Raw genomic sequence first — 25197 nt, forward strand, 5'->3', positions numbered from 1 at the left:
CTCAACTTTGGATGTTTTCCCCAATTTCTAAGGTATATCCACTTCATTGAGTTAATATTCAGAAATATATTTCAGCTTCAATAACCAAATATGAGTATTCCTACAAAAGCTGTTAAAATGACAATTAGGAAATTCAGTAGATGTGGGAAATTTGTCACTTGGTAAATTCATTAATTTTAGGCGAGTTGATTTTGTTGCTACCCAGCATCACAAAGCATAACAGGGAGAATCCTGGACAAAGGGGGCTCTTCTCCTGGCCATCATCCATCTGTGCAAGCACATGGAGGGAGGAACTCATTGTTGGCCAAATGAGGCAAGTGGATTCTGAATCTCTTAATTTGGATTACTATAATAGCTTTTGTGTATTTGTGGCATTTCGGAGGCCTATCGATAGTAATTAGAGCTAATATTTTGGGGGCATTAGTTATTTGCCAGACAGTGCACTAAATGTCTACAAACAGTGTCACATTTAACAAGCCCTCCTCCCATTATTACCCTCAGTTTTGCAAATTGGAAATCTGAGGCTGAGAGAGACTAAGTAATTTGCCCAGCTAAGCAGTGGTTAGAACCAAGTTTCAAATTAAAAACTGTCAAGAGACTCTTAATAACTGAGAACAAACTGAGGGTTGATGGGGGGTGGGAGGGGGGGAGGGTGGGTGATGGGTATTGAGGAGGGCACCTTTTGGGATGAGCACTGGGTGTTGTATGGAAACCAATTTGACAATAAATTTCATATTTAAAAAAATAAAAATAAAAATTGTCTATCTTATACAATTGTCATTTGTGGGCTCTTGACATCTTTACAGGCATCTTTATCCAAGGTCCCAGAATACCTTGAGTAATCAAGCCCTGAACACACCAGCTGTACGTTAGCAGGCATCTATTGCAGTTCAAAGGGTTTCACATAAATAGACATTCATTGTATGTAAACTCAGATTTTAGGTTACTGTTGGGAATCTTTGATCAATGACTGAGTGATATTTGTTAAATATGCAGAGACTGATTCAGAGGGAGAAACATGGAGCTATATTTCCATACTGTGGTGTGAAGAGTAGTCTTTTGGGCCTCTTCTACGTTTTAAACAGAAGCCTATCAATAACCAGCAGGGCAGTGGGCTGCATCAATATAAACATAAGCTATTTCAGTGGAAAATACTAACTTGGTGCTATGGAATTATGAAAACCATAATTAGTTGTTCAAACAAATCTTTGTTTCTAACTCTTCCTATGGGAGATCTCTGCAGCCCCTCATCTACATTTTCATTCACTAGAGTCTCTCAGCTTCCTGAACGGATTACGGATGAAGTTAGCTGTGACCAGAGATATTAGTCCAGGCTTGCTGCCAAATATCCAGGTGAAAATCTGGTTTTATTTAAGACATGGTGGCCAAAAATAACTCCCATTGAACTGAAGATATAATTTGGTGACCAGATGCAGGTGTGGCAATCATTGTGTTTGAAATGTTCCAGTTAAATTGATGGTTTTTCAAGAGTGACAACTTTGAGATGAAAGATGGTGTCTTATACATCTTTGCTCCTACAGCTCCTGTTGTGGTCCTTTTCACATGGTCGGTGACCAAGAAAAGTTCTATCTTGAGAGACATGTAACTGCCAAGCACAGCCACAAACACCCTGTTAGACAAGCACAGTGAAAGGTTGTACTGGAAGCCAGCCAAAACTGGCAGAAGAACCTCTGAAAATTCTGTCCTCCCTAAAAGTCATGAGAAAACTGGCAGAATTTTCAAAATCAATGTTTTCAGAACTCTGGAAATTCACCAAAAGCATGCAACACCATCAGGTATGTTTATTCTAGAGAAACAGATGAATCTCAGTAGGAAGAGTGAGTTATGTGGCATATCAACTGGCCCTATTCCCATGTTCCTCTATCCAAGGCTTCTATGGTAGCCTTGAATATGGATGGCCTGCAGTCTCAGTGAAAACCAGCAGCCTGGCAGCTGCCACAGGGAGCAGAATGGAGATGGGCCTCCTGCAAAGTTTCACTTCCAGGGAATTGTCATTATATGACCTGTATGGTTGGTTCTGGATGACCCCACTTGCATGGCTGTCTGTATTTGCACTGATTCAGAGCTTGCCCATTTGAAATGTCTTTTCCCTGGGGGCACTTGTCAAAAACATGTAGGGGCAATTGTTTAACCTTGCAGCTGCCTCAGGCAGTAGACAACACGTGGGGGCATACAATAGGTGAACCAAATCCTTAAAAACACTGAGCAGTAAGATGTTCACAGGGACTTTAAGAAGTTATGACATTATCTCAATTAATCTTTGACAAAGCAGGAAAGAGTATCCAATGGAAAAAAAAGTTTCTTCAACAAGGATACTGGACCACTTTCTTACACCATACACAAAAATAAACTCAAGATGGATGGAAAACCTAAATGTGAGACAGAAAACCATCAGTCTTAGAGGAGAACACAGGCAGCAACCTCTTTGACCTCAGCTGCAGCAACTTCCTACTAGACATATCTCCCAGAGGCAAGGGAAACAAAAGCAAAAATGAACGGTTGGGACTTCATCAAAATAAAAAGCTTCTGCACAGTGAAGGAAACAACAAAACTAAAAGGCAGCCTACAGAATGGGAGAAGATATTTGCAAATGACATATCTGATAAAGGGTTAGCATCCAAAATCTATGAAGAACTTAGCACACTCAACACCCAAACAAGAAATAATCCAGTGAAGCAATGAGAAGACATGAATAGCCACTTTCCCACAGAAAACATCCTGATGTCTAACAGACACATGAAAAGATGCTCAACATCACTCATCATCAGGGAAATACTTATCAAAACCATGATAAGATACCACCTCACACCTGTCAGAATGGCTAAAATTAACCACACAGGAAAGAACAGGTGTTGGTGAGGATGCAAAACAAGGGGAGCCCTCTTACACTGTTGGTGGGAATGCAATCTGGTGCAACCACTCTGGAAAACAGTGTGGAGTTTCCTCAAAAAGTTAAAATTAGGGGGCGTTTGGGTGGTTCAGTCGGTTAAGCGTCCAACTTCGGCTCAGATCAACGATCTCATGGTTTGTGAGTTTAAGTCCCATTTTGGGCTCTGTGCTGAAAGCTCAGGGCCTGGAGCCTGCTTCAGGTTCTGTGTTTCCCCCTCTCTCTCTGCCCCTCCCCTGCGCGCTCTCTCTCTCTCTCTCTCACACACACACACACACACATAAATAAACACTAAGAAATTAAAAAAAAAATTAAGAATAGAGCTATCCTACAATCCAGCAATTGCACTACTAGGAATTTACCCAAAGGATACAAAAATCCACATTCAAAGGGGTATATGCACCCCAATGTTCATAGCAGCATTATCAACAGTAGCCAAGCTATGGAGAGAACCCAAATGTCCATCGACTGATGAATGGATAAAGAAGATGTGGTGTGCCTTTCAGATAAAGGCAAATATAATATGATTTCACTCATATGTGGAATTAAGAAATGAAACAGATGAACATGGGGGGGGGAAGACAGAGGGAAACAAACCATGAGAGACTGTTAAATTAGACAACAAACTGAGCGTTGATGGAGGGAGGTGGGTGGGGGTGGGCTAGATGAGTGATGGGTATTAAGGTGGGCACTTGTTATAATGAGCACTGAGTATTGGATGTAAGTGATGAATCGCTGAAGTCTACTCCTGAAACCAATGTTGCACTGTATGTTAACTAACTAGAATTTAAACCCAAATTGAAAAAAAAAGAGCTGTGACCTTATCCCTATGAATCCGGAAGGCCAGACACATTCCTAAGACCACAGCATGCTCCAGAAAGATCCAAAAAGTCTCTAAGCTCTCAACTCAGGTTTAATTTGAGGGTCTGAGAAGGCAGAAATGAAAGCCTGCGTGGCTGAGTGTGGAAGGCATGCCCAACATAAACACGTCACTCACATGTCAAAGACTGTTTTTTTTAAAATTTTTAACGTTTTTTATTTATTTTGGAGACAGAAAAATTCAGAGCATGAGCAGGGGAGGGGCAGAGAGAGAGGGAGACACAGAATCCAAAGCAGATTCCAGGCTCTGAGCTGTCAGCACAGAGCCCAATGTGGGGCTCAAACTCACAAGCCGTGAGATCATGACCTGAGATGAAGTCGGATGCTTAACTGAATGAGCCACTCAGGCGCCCCAAAAGACTGAGTGTTTTAACAGTTACAAGCATTTAATCTCTGCCCAATCATTAGTTAACCACTAAGCTAGCCGAGCAGTGAATTCAGTGGCCATGTACAACAAAGGATACAGACTTTACAGAAGCAGTTCAGAAAAGTTACAAAACAAATGACAACAAAAATACCAACAACAGACAGCAACAATGAAACCTGGAGAAGAGGCAGAATCTGAATTCCAGAGTCACCACGTTATATTACTTAAAATGTCCAGCTTTTGATAAAAGCCTATCAGATGTGCAAAGAAACAGGAAAGTATGGGACATACACTGGGATACCCAGACATTGGATTTACTAGACAGAGACTTTAAGTCAGTTATTGTAAATATGTTCAAACATCTAATGGAAGCTGTGTCTTATGAATTAAAGGGAAGTACGAGAATGATGATTTATTAAGCAGATATATCAACAAAGAGATAGAAATCATTTTTAAAATATCAAACAGAAATTCTGGAGTTGAAAATATAATAACTGCAATGAAAAATTCATGATACCAGCTCAACAGAAATTGCATTTGGGGTTAAAAAGAATCACCAAACGTGGAAGTTAAAGCCAATTGAGATTGTATAGTCTGAGGAAAAGAAAGAAAAAGTAATGAAGAAAAATGAACAGAGCCTCAGAGACCTTGTAGGATGTGATAAAGCACAACACTTATGCACAGTGAGAGTCCCTGGAGGAGAGAAGAGGAGATAAAGGGAAATAAAGACTATTAGAAAAATATGGGGCACATGGGTGGCTCAGTTGGTTAAGTGTCTGACTCTTGATTTCGGCTCAGGTCATGATCTCACAGTTCGTGAGATGGAGCGCAGTATCGGGCCCTTCGCTGACAGCACGAGCCTTCTTGGGATTCTCTCTGCCTCTCTTTCTCTCTCTCTCTCTCAAAGTAAACTTAAAAAGAAGTAAGTAATGGCCCAATACTTCCCAAATTTTACTAAAATTATGAATCTAGTGAAACAAAATGATTGAAAACTCCATGGAGGATAGACTCAAGGAGAGCTGCACCTAGAAACAGCTTAATCAAACTCCTGAAAACCAAAAGCAATGAGAGAAGGTTGAAAGCAGACATACAAAGCAGCTCATCACATACAAGGGACCCCCAGTAAGATTAACAGCTGATTTCTCATCAGAAACCATGGGGAACAGAATATAGTGGGAAGTCAAAATGCTGAAAGAAAAAGACTGTCAGACAAGAATTCTCTATCCAGCAAAACTAGCCTTCAAAAATGATGGTGAAATAAAGCCATTCTCAGGTAAGGGAAAAACTGAGTGAATTTATCACTAGCAGGCCTGTCTTACAAGAAATGTTAAGGGGGAAATCCCCCAAAGACACTAGAGAGTAACTCAAATCCACATGCAGAAATAGAGAGCATCACTAAAGTTAACTAGGCTGGCACTTATAAAAGACAGCATAAACATATTATTGTTTGTAACTTTCTTCTGACTTTACCCGATTTAAAACACAAGTGCATAGAGCAATAATTATGGAACTATCTGGGTGGACTTTAAAGGTATAAAGATGCAATTTAAATGACAATAATAGTACAAAAGAGCTGGAGAGTCCAGAGGTATAAAGATCAAAGTTTTTACATAGTATTGAAATTAAATTGGTATTAATCTGAGTTAGATTCTTTTTCAATTAAGATCTTAATTGTAATTTGTGAGGCAACCACTAAGAAATAATTCAAAATTGTAGTAAACAATAAAAACGGTATGAGAGAAAATATTTTTAACACAAAGTGGTACCTCAGTGGTGAAAGAGAGAAACATGAAAACATGAGAAAAAAAATGACAGTGGCAGACATAAATCATACCATATCATTAATTACATTAAATGTAAGTGGAATGAACATGAAAAGACAAAGCAGTTATTGGCAGAATGTCATGCAGATAAAAAGCAGAATGGTGGTTGACAGGGATTGTGGGAAGAGAAGGGGAATGGAGAGTTAGTGTTTCATGGGTACAGAATTTCATCTGGGGGAAATGAAAAGGGTCCGGAGATGAATATGTTGATGGTTGCACAACAATGTGATTGTGCTTAATGAAACAAAGATGTATGCCTAAAAATGGTTAAATGTTAAATTTTACACCATGCATATTTGACTGCAATTTATAAAAAGGAAAAAAAGAAAAGAAAAGAAAAGGCATACCCTGCCCATTGTTTGGGAAAGTAAATATTTTAACCTGGCCACACACCCCAAACTGATCTACAGATTCAATGAAATCTCCAACAAAATTCCAGCTGACTTCTCTGCAAAAATAAGTAAGCTGGTCCCAAAACTTTCATGGAAATTCAAGGATTCAAGAATAGCCAAAGAAACCTTTAAAAAGAAGGTTAAACTTGGATGACTCACACTTCCCAATTTCAAATCTTACTACGAAACTCCAACAATGAAGACAGTGTGGGTTTAGCATAAGGATTGTTATATAGATTAATGGAATAGGATTGAAAGTCCATCAAAACATTTTCACACTTACAGCCAGTTGGTTTTCAAACAGGTGGCAGGATAGTTATATGGGGTAAAAAGGAGTGTTTTCAACAAATGTTGCTAGGAGAACTGGATATCCACAAGCAAAAGAATGAAATTGGACCCAATCCTTACTTTACTCCCTATACAAAAATTAATTCAAAATGGATCACAGACCTAAATATACGAGCTAAAAGTGTAGAACTCTAAGAAGAAAGCATAGCAGTAAATTTTCATGATAGGTTTAGGCAGCGTTTTCTTATACACAACACCAAAAGGCCAAGGTACACATTAAAAAGAGATATAATAAACTTCATCAGATTTTATTTATTTATTTATTTTTGAAGTCTTTATTTTTTTTATTTTTTTTCAATATATGAAATTTATTGTCAAATTGGTTTCCATACAACACCCAGTGCTCATCCCAAAAGGTGCCCTCCTCAATACCCATCACCCACCCTCCCCTCCCTCCCACCCCCCATCAACCCTCAGTTTGTTCTCAGTTTTTAAGAGTCTCTTATGCTTTGGTTCTCTCCTACTTTAACCTCTTTTTTTTTCCTTCCCCTCCCCCATGGGTTTCTGTTAAGTTTCTCAGGATCCACATAAGAGTGAAAACATATGGTATCTGTCTTTCTCTGTATGGCTTATTTCACTTAGCATATCTACCCTATGACCCAAGGGATTACAGGAGTACTGATGCATAGGGGCACTTGTACCCAATGTTTATAGCAGCACTCTCAACAATAGCCAAATTATGAAAAGAGCCTAAATGTCCATCAACTAATGAATGTATAAAGAAATTGTGGTTTATATACACAATGGAGTACTATGTGGCAATGAGAAAGAATGAAATATGACCCTTTGTAGCAACGTGGATGGAACTGGAGAGTGTTCATCAGATTTTAAAAACGCTATTTCCTGCAAATAATGCCATGAAGAAAGTGAAAAGAGAACTTGCAGAATGGGGAAAGTATTTGTATCCAGATGATATAAATTAGTTTTACAAACCAATAATAAAATATATAACCTCATTGAGAAATGAGGAAAACATGTGAATAGTCATTTTTCCCAAAAGATAGAGAAATGGCCAATAAGCACATGAAAAGTGGCTTGATGACATTCGTCCTTAGGGAAATGCAAATTAAAACCATAGTGAGGACCTACTTTACACCCACTAGAATAGCTAAAATAAAAAAGATGAAAAATCATTGTTGTTGAGGATGTGGAAAAATGTGAACCCTCAAACATTGCTGGTTGGAATGTAAAGTGGTGCATACACTTTGGAAAAGTGTCTGCCATTCCCTCAAATATTAAACACAGGGTTATCATGTAACAAAGCAGTTCCAGTCCTGGGTATTTACCCGAGAAAAATTAAAATATATATCCACACAAAAGCTTGCATAAGATTCCCCCAAAGTGGAAACAAACCAAATGCCCATCAACTGATGAATGGATACATAAAATGGGATATATCCACACAATGGAATGTTATTTGGCCATAAAAACAAATGAAGTACTGAAAAGCACTCAGGAAGATGATGGAGCAGGAAGATAACTGAGTTCACCACCTCCTTCAGACACACTGAGGCAACAACTACATGTATTGCAACTCACTCTGAACATGACCTGAAGACTGGAAGAGCAGATCTTCCACAACTAAAGTCATAAAGAGAAGTTTACATTGAAAAGAGTAGGAAGGGCAGAGATGCAGTCAGGAACCAAACCACCAGACGGGAAGGATATCACAAGTACAGAAGAGTGGAGGAGCAAAGGAGTAAAGGGATCAAGCCCCAAATTGAGCACCCCTGGCCCTTGGGACCTGCCCTGAGAAGACAACTCCCCATAAAGTCTGGCTTTAAAAATAAAAAATCAATGGGGCTTACCTCGAGAAGAGCTGGATGGCTATGGGAAACAAAGTATGTGCTCTTTAAGAGTTAGTATACCATATCACTTGGCATGAGACAAAGCACAGAAGCATCGGTTTGAAAAATACCTGGGTTATATGTGAAGGAGATTTATTGACTAATTTTAGGATGTGTGCTGGAGGCAGAGGGATCTGTAGGAGCTCTCTTTGGGATGGAAGTGATGGTGAGCACCATTTTTCTTGCCATCCTTCAGCCTAGACAACCATACACTTGCAAAAGCTGGGTTTGACACTCTCCATCTATCTTGCTAGTACCACTTGTCCTGCCCCAGCATTCACCTGCAGACCACCTCATTCAATCTTCCTGCCCCAGCAAGTGCCCTTCTTGCCATACTGGTGAGATATTATAAAGTTTATTATTAAAACTTATTACATTTTAAAGTTCATTATTAAAATTTATTAATATTCTAAAGTTTATTATAGTGATGGCTGCACAACTCTTAAATATGCTCAAATAAATTGAATTGAAAAATTTAAATGAGTTAATTGAATGGTATGTGAATTATATCTTGATAAACTGTTCTAAAAATGGGGAATTGAAGCTATTTAGAGCCAAATAATATTGAGTGGATCATCATGAACACATCTTCACGAAAAGAAAGGTTAGTTAAATGAAATTCTGCAGTCAGAAGTAAAATGATACTACATGGAAACTTGGATTGGCCAAAAAGAATGAAGGAATAAAACACACACACACACACACACACACACACACATATATATATATATAATATTTTGTCATTAAAAATTATAAAAGATAATTGTCTATTTATAACAAATTAATATGAAAGGGTAATGGCATTTACAACTTACATAGAAGCAAAATATATGCAAAGGATGCTCCAAAATGCAGGAGGAGGAAATTTCATTGTATGTGAAATGGTGTCTATTATTTGAAGATAGAGTATGATACATTAAAGGTGCATACTGAAAGCCCAAGAGTAGCCACTGTAGTAAAATATAATAGTTATAGCTAACATAAATGCGAGGAACAAAGAACAGAGAACAAATGTGACAAATAGTAAGCTACTATCAAGTTTGTGGTTTAAAAAAATGTATTGATAATTACACTAAATTTAAAGGACCTACACACTGGAAGAAAACGGTTTGGAAGGAGTTCAGTTTCCAGTTTGGAAGAAATTTAGATGTATACTATATACAAATATGCAAATAGATTAGAAATGAATAGGTGAAAAAAAAGGTATACCATACAAATACTAATTGAGAAACAGCTGAGTGTGTATATGATTATCAGAGAAATCATACCAAAGGATATAACCAGAGGCAAAGTTGTATATTCCATGAAGACAGAGCCTGTGTTGGGTCTTAACAAAAGTCTCAAGAAGTTTACAGGAGCTGAAATCATACAGAGCAGGTTTTCTGAGCTGTAACAGCATTAAACGAGAAAGCAATAACATAAACATAGTATAAAAATCCCAAATTACTTGTAAATTAAGCAGAAAATATTTTAATAACCCATAGGCTGGAGAATATATCACAAAGCAAATTACAAAATATTTTTAATTGGAATGAAAATGAAAGCACAGCATAACAAACAAAATTTGAGGGATGCAGATATAGAGTGGCACTTAGAGGAAATTTTATTGCACTAAGTTTTTATATTATAAAAGAACAAAGGCCTCAAATCAATATATATAATATAGAAGAAGAGCAAGGTAAATGGAAGGGAAATAAGGTCCATTAAAAAGAGGATAGATAGATAGATAGATAGATGACAGATAGATAGTTAGATAGAAATCTCCAGGTACTGTCCTTAAAGAAACACATGCATCAAAACTACTAGATCAAGAGTTTAAAAGAACTCTTTTAAATATGTTCAAAGAGCTAAAGGAAAATACAGATAAAGAACTAAAGGAAATCATGAAGATGATATATGAACGAAAGGCTAATAGCAACAAAGATAAATTAGTTTTTAAAGTGCCAAACAAAAATTCTAGGGATGGAAAATACAATGGGTAAAATGATAAATTCACTAGAGGGTTTTCAACAGCAGACTCAAATAGACAGAAGAAACAATCAATAAACTTGAACAGAGTTGATTTGAAATTACTGAGTCTGAGGAGCAAAAGGGAAAAAGAATGAATCAAGTTGAAGAAAAACTAAGGGGCTTCTAGTATTTCACCAGGTGGAACAATATATGCATTACAGAAGTTCCAGAAGGGTTAGGGAGCATGCAGAGAGATTATTCAGAGATAATGGCTGAAAACATACCAAATTTGAAGAAAGACATAACTATTCAAATCCAAGACACTGAAGGATCCAAGCAAGATAAACACAAGGACATCCACCCCAAGACACATTGTAATCAACCTGTCAAAAGCCAAGGACAAAAAGAGAATCTTCAAAAGAGCAAGAGAAAAGTGGTTCATTATGTATAAGGGACCCCTAAGAAGACTATTAGCAAATTTCTCAGCAGAACCCTTGAAGTCCAGAAGGTAGTGAGATGATATATTTAAGTCCTGAAAGAAAAACACTGTCAACCAAGAACACTATATCCAGCAACACTGTTCCTCAAAATGACAAAGAAGACGTTCTGAAAGAAACAAAAGCTGATGGAGTTCATTACCACTAGGCCTGCCATCCAAGATATGTTAAAGGGAGTCCTTCAAGTGGAAACTAAAGGACTCTAGACAGTAATTTGAAGCCATATGATAATATAAATTATTCAGTAAAGGTAAATATATGGGCACATAAAAACGTATGTTATTGTAATTTTCATTTGTAACTCTATTTTGTTTTCTATAGAGTATGAACGACAAATGCATAAAAATAATAAGCCCATGTCAATAGGTACATAATATATAAATATAAAATTTGTGAGGCTGGGCTCACCGCGTGTCCTGCTGATCACTTAGATTCCACCTACACCTGCCTAACTAACCCAGAAAACCACCAGAAGACTAGCAGAACGGAGTATCCGGAGCCAAGCGCAGACGAGAGGCCCATGGAAGAGGGTAGGAAGGGCGGCGAGGCGATGCGCGCTACACGGACTGGTGGGAGGGAGCCGGGGGTAGAGGGGCGGCCCGCCGGCCAAGCAGAGCCCCCGAGTCTGGCTTGCAAAAGCGGAGGGGCCGGACGGAGTGTTCCGACAGCAAGCGCGACTTAGCGTCTGGGAGGTCATAAGTTAACAGCTCTGCTCTGAAAGCGGGAAGGCTGGAGGACAAAGGGAGGGAGAGTTGCTGAGCCCCCGGACAACAGAGCTCAGTTTGGCGGGGGAACAAAGGCGCTCGCCAGCGCCATCTCCCTCCCCCATCCCCCAGCCAAAATCCCAAAGGGAACCAGTTCCTGCCAGGGAACTTGCTTGCTCCACGCAAACACCCATCGCTGTGCTTCTGTGGAGCCACCCCTCCAGCAGCGGGTCTGACTCCCTCCCGCTGCCACAGGGCCCCTCCTGAAGTGGATCACCTAAGGAGAAGCGAGCTAAGCCTGCGCCTCCTGCCCCCGTGCACCTTGCCTACCCACCCCAGCTAATACGCCAGATCCCCAGCACCACAAGCCTGGCAGTGTGCAAGTAGCCCAGACGGGCCATGCCACCCCACAGTGAATCCTGCCCCTAGGAGAGGGGAAGAGAAGGCACACACCAGTCTGACTGTGGCCCCAGTGGGTGGGCTGGGGGCAGACATCAGGTCTGACTGCGGCTCCGCCCACCAACTCCAGTTATACACCACAGCACAGGGGAAGTGCCCTGCAGGTCCCCACCACTCCAGGGACTATCCAAAATGACCAAATGGAAGAATTCCCCTCAGAAGAATCTCCAGGAAATAACAACAGCTAATGAACTGATCAAAAAGGATTTAAATAATATAACAGAAAGTGAATTTAGAATAATAGTCATAAAATTAATCGCTGGGCTTGAAAACAGTATAGAGGACAGCAGAGAATCTCTTGCTACAGAGATCAAGGCACTAAGGAGTAGTCAGGAGGAGCCGAAAAACGCTTTAAACGAAATGCAAAACAAAATGGAAACGACGACAGCTCGGATTAAAGAGGCAGAGGAGAGAATAGGTGAACTAGAAGATAAAGTTAGGGAAAAAGAGGAAGCTGAGAAAAAGAGAGATAAAAAAATCCAGGAGTATGAGGGGAAAATTAGAGAACTAAGTGATACACTAAAAAGAAATAATATATGCATAATTGGTATCCCAGAGGAGGAAGAGAGAGGGAAAGGTGCTGAAGGGGTACTTGAAGAAATTATAGCTGAGAACTTCCCTGAACTGGGGAAGGAAAAAGGCATTGAAATCCAAGAGGCACAGAGAACTCCCTTCAGACGTAATTTGAATCGATCTTCTGCACGACATATCATAGTGAAACTGGCAAAATACAAGGATAAAGAGAAAATTCTGAAAGCAGCAAGGGATAAACGTGCCCTCACTTATAAAGGGAGACCTATAAGACTCGTGACTGATCTCTCTTTTGAAACTTGGCAGGCCAGAAAGGCTTGGCACGAGATCTTTAATGTACTGAACAGGAAAAATATGCAGCCGAGAATCCTTTATCCAGCAAGTCTGTCATTTAGAATAGAAGGAGAGATAAAGGTCTTCCCAAACAAACAAAAACTGAAGGAATTTGTCACCACTAAACCAGCCCTACAAGAGATCCTAAGGGGGATCCTGTGAGACAAAGTACCAGAGACATCACTACAAGCATAAATCATACAGACATCACAATGACTCTAAACCCGTATCTTTCTATAATAACACTGAACGTAAATGGATTAAATGCACCAACCAAAAGACATAGGGTATCAGAATGGATAAAAAAACAAGACCCATCTATTTGCTGTCTATAAGAGACTCATTTTAGATCGGAGGACACCTTTAGATTGAGAGTGAGGGGATGGAGAACTATTTATCACGCTACTGGAAGCCAAAAGAAAGCTGGAGTAGCCATACTTACATCAGACAAACTAGACTTTAAATTAAAGGCTGTAACAAGAGATGAAGAAGGGCATTATATAATAATTACAGGGTCTATACACCAGGAAGAGCTAACAATTATAAATGTCTATGCGCCGAATACTGGAGCCCCCAAATATATAAAACAATTACTCATAAACATAAGCAACCTTATTGATAAGACTGTGGTAATTGCAGGGGAATTTAATACTCCACTTACAGAAATGGATAGATCATCTAGACACATGGTCAATAAAGAAACAAGGGCCATGAATGGTACATTGGATCAGATGGACTTGACAGATATATTTAACTCTGCATCCCAAAGCAATAGAATATTGCACCTTCTCGAGTGCACATGGAACATTCTCCAAGACAGATCACATACTGGGTCACCAAGCAGCCCTTCATAAGTGTACAAGAATTGAGATCATACCATGCACACTTTCAGACCACAATGCTATGAAGCTTGAAATCAACCACAGGAAAAAGTCTGGAAAACCTCCAAAAGCATGGAGGTTAAAGAACACCCTACAAAAGAATGAATGTGTCAACCAGGCAATTAGAGAAGAAATTTAAAAATATATGGAAATAAATGAAAATGAAAATACAACAACACAAATGCTTTGGGATGCAGTGAAGGTAGTACTGAGAAGAAAATACATTGCAATCCAGGCCTATCTCAAGAAACAAGAAAAATCCCAAATACAAAATCTAACACCACACCTAAAGGAAATAGAAGCAGAAGAGCAAAGACAGCATAAAGCCAGCAGAAGAAGAGAAATAATAAAGATCAGAGCAGAAATAAACAATATAGAATCTAAAAAAACGGTAGAGCAGATCAACGAAACCAAGAGTTGGTTTTTTGAAAAAATAAACAAAATTGACAAACCTCTAGCCAGGCTTCTCAAAAAGAAAAGGGAGATGACCCAAATAGATAAAATCATGAATGAAAATGGAATGATTACAACCAATCCCTCAGAGATACAAACAATTATCAGGGAATACTATGAAAAATTATATGCCAACAAATTGGACAACCTGGAAGAAATGGACAAATTCCTAAACACCCACACTCTTCCAAAACTCAATCAGGAGGAAATAGAAAGCTTGAACAGACCCATAACCAGCGAAGAAATTGAATTGGTTATCAAAAATCTCCCAACAAATAAGAGTCCAGGACCAGATGGCTTCCCAGGGGAGTTCTACCAGACGTTTAAAGCAGAGATAATACCTATCCTTCTCAAGCTATTCCAAGAAATAGAAAGGGAAGGAAAACTTTCAGACTCATTCTATGAAGCCAGTATTCCTTTGATTCCTAAACCAGACAGAGACCCAGTAAAAAAAGAGAACTACAGGCCAATATCCCTGATGAATATAGATGCAAACATTCTCAATAAGATACTAGCAAATCGAATTCAACAGCATATAAAAAGAATTATTCACCATGATCAAGTGGGATTCATTCCTGGGATGCAGGGCTGGTTCAACATTCGCAAATCAATCAACGTGATACATCACATTAATAAAAGAAAAGAGAGGAACCGTATGATCCTGTCAATCGATGCAGAAAAGGCCTTTGACAAAATCCAGCACCCTTTCTTAATAAAAACCCTTGAGAAAGTCGGGAAGAAGGAACATACTTAAACATCATCAAAGCCATTTATGAAAAGCCCACAGCTAACATCATCCTCAATGGGGAAAAACTGAGAGCTTTTTCCCTGAGATCAGGAACATGACAGGGATGTCCACTCTCACCGCTGTTGTTTAACATAGTGCTGGAAGTTCTAGCATCAGCAATCAGACAACAAAAGGAAATCAAAGGCATCAAAATTGGCAAGGATGAAGTCAAGCTTTCGCTTTTTGCAGATGACATGATATTATACATGGAAAATCCGATAGACTCCACCAAAAGTCTGCTAGAACTGATACATGAATTCAGCAAAGTTGCAGGATACACAATCAATGTACAGAAATCAGTTGCATTCTTATACACTAACAATGAAGCAACAGAAAGACAAATAAAGAAACTGATCCCATTCACAATTGCACCAAGAAGCATAAAATACCTAGGAATAAATCTAACCAAAGATGTAAAAGATCTGTATGCTGAAAACTATAGAAAGCTTATGAAGGTAATTGAAGAAGATATAAAGAAATGGAAAGACATTCCCTGCTCATGGATGGGAAGAATAAATATTGCCAAAATGTCCATACTACCCAAAGCTATCTACACATTCAATGCAATCCCAATCAAAATTGCACCAGCATTCTTCTCGAAACTAGAACAAGCAATTCTAAAATTTGTATGGAACCACAAAAGGCCCCGAATAGCCAAAGTAATTTTGAAGAAGAAGACCAAAGCAGGAGGCAGCACAATCCCAGACTTTAGCCTCTACTACAAAGCTGTCATCATCAAGACAGCATGGTATTGGCACAAAAACAGACACAGACCAATGGAATAGAATAGAAACCCCAGAACTAGACCCACAAACATATGGCCAACTCATCTTTGACAAAGCAGGAAAGAACATCCAATGGAAAAAAGACAGTCTCTTTAACAAATGGTGCTGGGAGAACTGGACAGCAACATGCAGAAGGTTGAAACTAGACCACTTTCTCACACCATTCACAAAAATAAACTCAAAATTGATAAAGGACCTGAATGTGAGACAGGAAACCATCAAAACCCTAGAGGAGAAAGCAGTAAAAGACCTCCCTGACCTCAGCTGCAGCAATTTCTTACTCGACACATCCCCAAAGGCAAGGGAATTAAACGCAAAAATGAATTACTGGGACCTTATGAAGATAAAAAGCTTCTGCACAGCAAAGGAAACAACCAACAAAACTAAAAGGCAACCAACGGAATGGGAAAAGATATTTGCAAATGACATATCGGACAAAGGGCTAGTATCCAAAATCTATAAAGAGCTCACCAAGCTCCACACCCAAAAAACAAATAACCCAGTGAAGAAATGGGCAGAAAACATGAATAGACACTTCTCTAAAGAAGACATCCGGATGGCCAACAGGCACATGAAAAGATGCTCAACGTCGCTCCTCATCAGGGAAATACAAATCAAAACCACACTCAGATATCACCTCACGCCAGTCAGAGTGGCCAAAATGAGGAAATCAGGAGACTATAGATGCTGGAGAGGATGTGGAGAAATGGGAACCCTCTTCCACTGTTGGTGGGAATGCAAATTGATGCAGCCACTCTGGAAAGCAGTGTGGAGGTTCCTCAGAAAATTAAAAATAGACCTACCCTATGACCCAGCAAAGCACTGCTAGGAATTTACCCAAGGGATACAGGAGTGCTGATGCATAGGGGCACTTGTACCCCAATGTTTATAGCAGCACTCTCAACAATAGCCAAATTATGGAAAGAGCCTAAATGTCCATCAACTGATGAATGGATAAAGAAATTGTGGTTTATATACACAATGGAGTACTACATGGCAATGAGAAAGAACGAAATATGGCCCTTTGTAGCAACATAGATGGAACTGGAGAATATGATGCTAAGTGAAATAAGCCATACAGAGAAAGACAGATACCATATGTTTTCACTCTTATGTGGATCCTGAGAAACTTAACAGAAACCCATGAGGAGGGGAAGGAAAAAAAAAAGAGGTTAGAGTGGGAGAGAACCAAAGCATAAGAGACTCTTAAAAACTGAGAACAAACTGAGGGTTGATGGGGGGTGGGAGGGAGGGGAGGGTGGGTGATGGGTATTGAGGAGGGCACCTTTTGGGATGAGCACTGGGTGTTGTATGGAAACCAATTTGACAATAAATTTCATATATTGAAAAAAAATGAAATAAAATTTGTGAAATCAATCATATAAAAATGGAGGTTAAACTGTAAAGGGCTAGAGTTTGTGTGCAATTGAAGTTAAATTGGGATTAATTTAAGATAGATTGTTATACTTCAGGATGTTTTATGCAATCCCTGTAGTAGGCACAAAGAAAATATCTATTGAGTGTACACACAGAAAAACAAGAAGAAATCTAAATGTGAAACTACAAAAAGTAACTAGACATAAGGAAGAAAGTAATGGAGGAAATAAGGGACAAACTATAAGGAATACAGAAAACAAATAACGAAATGAAAAAAAGTGTTTCCCTACTAGCACTTACTTTAAATGTTATTAAATGCATTAAACTCTCCAACTAAAAGACATAGATGGGCAGAATGGATTTTTTTTAAATGATCCAACTAAATGCTATCTACTGGAAACTCACTTAAGGTACAAGGACACATAGAAGGTGAAAGTGAAAGGATGGGTAAAGATTTTCCCTGTAAATAGTAACTAAAACAAAAGGAGCTATACTGTCAAAAGAGACAAGGAAGGTCATTTTATAATGATAAAAGGGTCAATGAACCAGGAATACATAATAATTATAACCATATTTGCACCAAATATCAGAACTCCAAAATATATGAAGAAAACATGCACAGAATTGAAGGAACACATGGTCAGCTCTACAATGATAGGAGACTTCAATAGTCACTTCTAGTAATGGTTAGAACTACCACGCAGAAAATCAAAAAGGAAATGCAGGACTTGGACCACCCTATAGAACAATTGTATCTAACAAACATACAGAGAACTCCATTCCAAAACAAACAAAAACATACACACTTTTCTCTAGTACATCTGGAACATTCTCCAGCAGAAACCTTATGTTAGTCAACAAAACAAGTATTAATAAGTTTCAAGAGATGGAAATCATGCAAAGCATTTTTCCCAATCACAATGGAATGAAACTAGAAATTAGTAGCAGGAGAAAAACTAGAAAATACACCAATATGTGAAAATTGAATTTGTAATTCAAGATTTTTTTCATAAAGAAAACTTCAGTCCTAGATAGCTTCGCTGGTGAACAGTATCACACATTTAAAAGAAAAGAAAAGAAAAATACTAGCAGTCCTACAGAGCTTTTCCAGAAAATTCAGGAGGAACACTTGCCAGTTCATTTCATGAGGGCAGCATTACTTTTATACAAAAAAATAAAAAATAAAAATGGAAAATGACATTACAAGGGAAAGAAAGCACTACAGACCAGTATCCCTGATGAACATAGATGTAAAACTTACTCATGAAATTTTAGAAATTTGAATCCAATGATATCTGAACGGTATAATCCATGACCAGGCACAGTTTTTCCTAGGAATACAAGGTTATTTTATTTTATTTTATTTTATTTTATTTTATTTTATTGAGAAAGAATGAAAGCACCCAAGTGGGGGAGGGGGCAAAGGGAGAGAGAATCTTAAGTAGGCTCCATGCTGTGTGTGAAGCCCAATGAGGCTTGATCCCACGACCTTGGTTATCATGACCTGAGCTGAAAGAAATCAAGAGTTGGACGCTCAACTGACTGAGCCACCCAGGCACCCCCAAGGTCATTTTAACATTTAAAAACTACATCACTGCTTTGCCATACTAAGGGAATGAAAGAAAATCAATAATTATCACAATATGACAGAACAATCATTTGATAATATAGAATATCCAATCACAATAAAAACATCTAGTAACTTAAGAGCATAAGGGAGCATCTTCAACCTGATAAAGTTAGTCTACCAAAAAAACCTGCTGTTGGCATCATACTTGATGGTGAAAGACTGAATGCTTCTCCCATAAGTTTAGAAATATTGCAGAATGTCCACTCTTACTGTGTCAATTTGACATTACATTTGAGGTTCTATTTGATGAGATAAAAAGAAACAAAAGGCATGCAGATAGAAAAGGAAGAAAGTCAAAACTGTCTTTATTTTCACAAAGCATGATTGTCTATAGAGAAAATAGTAATCTAGGGGGAAAGAAACTCAGAAATCATCTCCCAGATCTAAGAAACAATTTAATAAGGTCGCAGGACAGAAAGTCAATATAACAAAAAGTCCTTTTTATTCCAAGATACCAGAAACAAATACCTGGAGATAGAAATTTTCTTCAATGCCACTTATGATAGCAGTAAAATAAATAGAATACCTACTGAGAATTTTGGTGTAACCTGTGCAAGACTGGTACACAGATACCTATAAAATATTGCTGAAAGAAATTAAAGAAGTGTTCAATAAATGGAGATATGTTCATGGATCAGAAGACTCAAAAAGTTTTAAGATGACAATTCTCTAGTAATTCATCTAGGGATTTGCCATAATCATAATCAAAATGAAAAGCAATTTCTAAAACTCATATGGAAATGCAAAGGACATAAAATAGCCAAGGCCATTTGGAAAAGAACAGAGATGGAGGACTTACACTACCAAATTCCCTGACTTAATATAAAGGCATGGTAACCATGACAGTGTGGTATCATCATAAAAATAGACATATGGATGAAAGGATAAAATAGAAAGCCCAGAAATAGACTTAACTATATATGGTAAGTTGATGTGTGACAAAGGTTCTAGGATGATTAATTTATCAAATAATTAAGTAATGCTGCTGGGAAAAGTGTATCTCCATATGGAAAAAGAAAGCACAAGCAAACTTCAGTACCTCATGCTATATGCAGAAATTAACTCAGGGGCGCCTGGGTGGCTCAGTCGGTTAAGCCGCCGACTTCGGCTCAGGTCATGATCTCGCGGTCCGTGAGTTCAAGCCCCGCGTCGGGCTCTGTGCTGACAGCTCAGAGCCTGGAGCCTGTTTCAGATTCTGTGTCTCCCTCTCTCTGACCCTCCCCAGTTCATGCTCTGTCTCTCTCTGTCTCAAAAATAAATAAACGTTAAAGAAAATTAAAAAAAAAGAAATTAACTCAAAATAAATCATAGATCTAAGTGCAAATTGTAAAATTGAAGATCTGCAAGACAACATGAGAGAAAATTTTGTGTGTCGTGAAGTTAGGCAAAGGTATCTTAGGTAGAACATTCATTCAAAAAGTATGAATCACAAAGGAAAAATAATCAATGGACTGTTGTCAAATCTAAATACACACACACACACACACACACACACACACACACACACACACCTTTTGCTTCTGAAACACCAGGGTTCAGTACCTCTGTGTGGCACAATTTTATACTCCTCATGACTGACCTTGACTTCTACTTAATCCCCAGAACAGGGTCTACTGATTTTGCAGTTACAAAAACTCACTTTATTGCCCTGGGATCCTGCTTGCGAAGCACTCCTCTTTCTCTATTTCCTGGTCAACTTTTTCCCTCACTCATTTTAGGCATGCCTCCTCTGGGAAATCTCGAAGACTCTATTCTAATTCCCAAGGCTGGATGGTTGTCACTTCTTGTTCCTCCCATAGCCATGTAAAGTTACTTCCATTGTTCTCTACTGTAATCATCCTTTTCTTGGCTTCTCTCCCACAGAGTGGCTTGAAGTAGCAACCCAGCTTCATTCATTTCTATGACCCCAGGTCATGGCCCATTGATAGGCTCCCAGAGAAGATTAGCCCTGTATCCTCACAGCTATGTAAGAGATGCTTTCCTAAACAATGCTATTTCTCAAAAACCAAATAAAAGATTCTGAGCCCACCTCCTTCCTCTTTCCCATCCAGGTACTGTTTGCAAGGGAGTTCCCCTGAATTCAGTGGCACAGACTCTCATAGTTCTTAGTGGTAAAAAGGGGGCATAACTACACAGCTTCACTTGTAACCCAAGTGTCAAAGATGAAATTTCATATGGCAGAGGTAGGCAACGATGAGCTCTTACCTTAATTATTCTGCTTTCAACTTGGCCCAGCATAGCAGCCCCCCCCACCCCCGTCCTTCACATTTTCCAAGCTCTCTAGGCCTCAAACCACCTGTCCATTACCCATCAGATGCTGATTCACAGCCATGGCATCTCACATAACCCTCTGAGAGGAAAAGCTCTGCTGTTGATTGGACTATGGATGCCATCACCTAGCTCACCCTCCTTGCTTTGATAACTCGTTTGGACCCATACACCTCCCCAGAGCTTTGATGTACGTAATCTTATGAATCTCTCCCATGTAGGGAAGGCCCAAATGAACACTCCTGTCTATGGCATCCCCACCAAATGACAACTCACCATCTGCCTGAACACCTCTGATTTTTCGGTCAGCAAGTAGAAACCTGGCTTGAGCCTGCTGGGAAGTTCAGAGAAAATAAGAAAAAGAAAAAGACTCAGGAGGGGTGGGAGTAAAGACTCAGGAACAGAGGGGATGTCACATGCCAGAAATGTATCCACTGCTTGAGCACAGTGCACTCAGCTGTGGGAGGGAGGAAGGACAGGACAGGGCCAGAGGGGCTAGAGGGGCGTGGAGGGGCCAGGCCCTTAGCCTGTTTGCATGAAGCAGAGTGAGGAGTTCAGCTGGTCTCTTCAAGGAAGTCCTGTCCATCACTTCTGGCACATCACACTCTCCTGGAAGCATGATCTTCACTCCTTTCCTTCCACCTCCTGACCTGGTGAGTCTGCTTTCCCTCTTACCATGGGATGTCAGCCCCAGGGGGCTGGAGTGTGGGCTACAGCAGTCCCAGCTGTATCCCTAACACCTGGAATAGGGCCAAGGATGCACACAATACTTACTAAATGAGTTAATGAATGTCAGGGAACATGGGGACCACTAGGATGAGGCTATCTACTCTTGCCCTGTTTGTTTTTCAGAATGTGAAAGACACCAAGGAATTTGGTTTTTTGTTTGACACCGCAGAGAACCCACCCAATGGCACAAGCTCACCCAGAGAGCCTGCTGGTCCCCAAGGATCTTGGAGGAGCTGGTTCCAGAGAGTCCTGGCACATTTCACCAGGTCCTTCAGGTGAGAGCTCAGAGCCAGCCTCTGCCTCTCACTGCTCACAGCCAAGCCAGCACACCACCCCTTCTACTTGACCCAGAGAGCCCCCAGGCCTGGCCTCACTTCCCCAGAGTTACCAAGGGTCCAGTTGCCATTCTGCTTTGCCTTTGTAGGGGAGGATACCAGACACTTGGAAACTGAGTTCACAGGGGCCACAGGCAGACCCATGAATGGTGATGGAGCCCCCTCAGCTGCCACATGCCCTTGCTTTCCCCAGTTTTTTGGTCACTGGCCCTGAAATAAATGCTGGAACACTTGAGTGTTTCTGCTTCAACTTTTCAACAATGTAACTTGCAATGCTGATGCCAGCCTCAGGTGAACTAGGGGTTATCAGTTGTGGTGGGAGGGTGGCAGAGGGAGGGAGCTAGCATCTTACTTGGCTCTATAGGCTATACACCCTCCTTCTTGGGGCAGTTCTGCTGGTTTCTCAGTCACCATTGCAACAGAGTTCAGCCAATAAAGAGTGAACTTTTCACAGTGGAAAGCAGTGACCCTGATGAGGGAAATGACTGCAAGGATGACCTAACACCACACACACTCTTCATATCTGAGAATAACCGGGCAGTGCTGATATAAAGGAGAGGGGGAGGGACACATGCAAAAAGAATCTTTGTATCCTAAGAAAAACTCTTAGACCCATATACATATAGTCAACTCCCAAGACCCCTGACTCAGGCACAAGACTGAGCCTCTTCAACAGGCAACCTCTTCCCTAACTATGGATTGTTCATGTTCATGATGAGTGTTTTTTTCCCCTTCCCATGGTGGCCTTGTTATGTACTGCAACATAATGTCAGAAGAGTAAGTCTGTCAGAGTGATTGGAGCATATTTGTCCCTCTAACCCAACAACATGTAGAAGCCCTGTTAGATATTGCAACACCTAGAATCACAAGTCCAACAGACAAAGATATAGGATGTGCTCTTTAATATCAAAAAACCTAACTAGCACACAGGAACACCAAAATATTCTTTTCCCCTGACTCACATAGTCACCTGTACAAATCCAGGAGAGAAAAAAGTACTTGTACAGGGTGTGCTGTGTGAACTAATTGTCCTTTAGTTGATCAGAGGTCCAATGTCTTTAAACATTAATGAAGCTCAGGTGGGGTAGGGTTCAGGTACAAAACAACATTTGGGAGTCCCACAGCCCTTTCATAGCCCTTTTCCTACATCCCTGATGGGTAGCCAAGGTGGGACCCATAGGTACAGAACAGAGGAAGATGTTGACTTAGAGTGACAGGTTTGCTTTAGGTCTGGTGTCTCAGCAGCCATTCCTGATGGCCTAGGAACCACCCATCTTCCTACAATGCCTCTGTTCTCCTAACCTGGCCCCTAATTCAGTGCGGATGCTCAGCTCCATATCACTGCTTCTCCACATCCTGGATCTGTCCTTTCCAAAAAGGGGGAGGAACTCCAACTCTTAAGGGCTGGAGAGACTGTTGGGCATTCATTCCTTCATAGCGGCTGTCACATCAGTCACCGGACATGACGGGGATTGTCAGGGAGAGTCTATGCATGCATGTGCACAATGCACCTCTGCATGTGCGCGTGCGTGTGCGTGTGTGTTTAGGATATGAATATTTGTGGAAACAAGAAATATTACTATAAAATCTGGTGGATAAACATAGGGCACAACTCGGCAGCCACTCGAAGCCCAAGCAGCAGAGATAGCATTTAACAAAGCAGGACCTGTCAACAAGGAGCCCTCACTTCTGTTCCTCATCCTCAGCACAAGCCCACCTTGTCTACGGATTCCCAAATCTGAGAATTTTATTTTTCAAGGCCCCACCCCAGGCCCAGAGCCACCTACCCACTACCCACCAGATGCTGACTGACCATCACCCAGACACATCATCTCTTGAAAGAAGTACCTCTGCTGTTGATATAACCTCGGTTACCATCACCCACCTCAGCGTCTCTTAGTTTTGATGAGCCACGTGGCCTTCCCTGTCTCCTACTTTGTACAGGCTTTTGGGTTCCACAGCCTCACAGCAAAAGGTACTTTCCTCTGCCATCCCCAGACTCACAAGATATTCTCCTTATGCCTCCCCATTAACATCCCTATTCTTCCTGTTTGGGGGACCATGATCTCTCCGGCTGACCTTGAGCAAGTCCTTCCTCCTCTGTGGGCTCGGCACTTGAAGAAGTGATTACCTGGGTTTTCAGCAAGTCATGTTCTCCTAGCTGTGCACATCCTTAAGCCTTCTGATTCTGCTCTGGCTATGGAAGGCTCAGAATCAGCTGCAAAACCTCAAATATGCCTCATGTCTGCCATGACTAGGAACAAGTCAACTTGTAAATTTTAAGAGGGGCCCCATTACCCCTTGAATATTCAGATGAAGAGTCAGAGCACACAAAGGCAATTACATGTGGAAAGAGACAGAGAGTTCGGCAGTAAAGGAAGGTGTGGGTCATCAGTTTTCCATCTTTGCTTCTAAAATATGACTGAACCCAAGTTCTGAGCTCTCCTTCATTGCGTACTCCTGCCTTACCCCCGCCCCTAACTATACCATGTCACAATTCCTGAACCCAAGCAGATGGCTCAGGTAGGGGAGGAAAGTGGACAGTTCCTCAGGAGAGGGGATGGGATCATCAGGATCTCCCGGCTCTTATGGTGAACAGATGGCCATTGGAGTGTGCAAGTGAGCAAGAGATTAAGCCTGTTTTTTGCCTCATCTACCCTCATTCTCTCTAGTGCTTTATCCCAGTGAATTCTGAGCAGCCTTAGGAAGGTGGCAACGTTTGTCCTCAGCTCTGCCAAACATTACACACCCTGCTGTGTTACAGGGGCTTTACACGTTATTTGTTTTATTCTCCAATCATCCCAAACAAGGGGAGTGGTGTGAGCTGAATTCTGAGGTCACATCACCAGCAAGGGATCCAGAGCCAAGACCCAATCACTGGTCAATGCAAGGCAAGAGCCCTTCCACTACAACA

The sequence above is a fragment of the Panthera uncia genome, chromosome X, assembly GCF_023721935.1.
Source record: "Panthera uncia isolate 11264 chromosome X, Puncia_PCG_1.0, whole genome shotgun sequence".
Taxonomy (NCBI): Eukaryota; Metazoa; Chordata; class Mammalia; order Carnivora; family Felidae; genus Panthera; species Panthera uncia.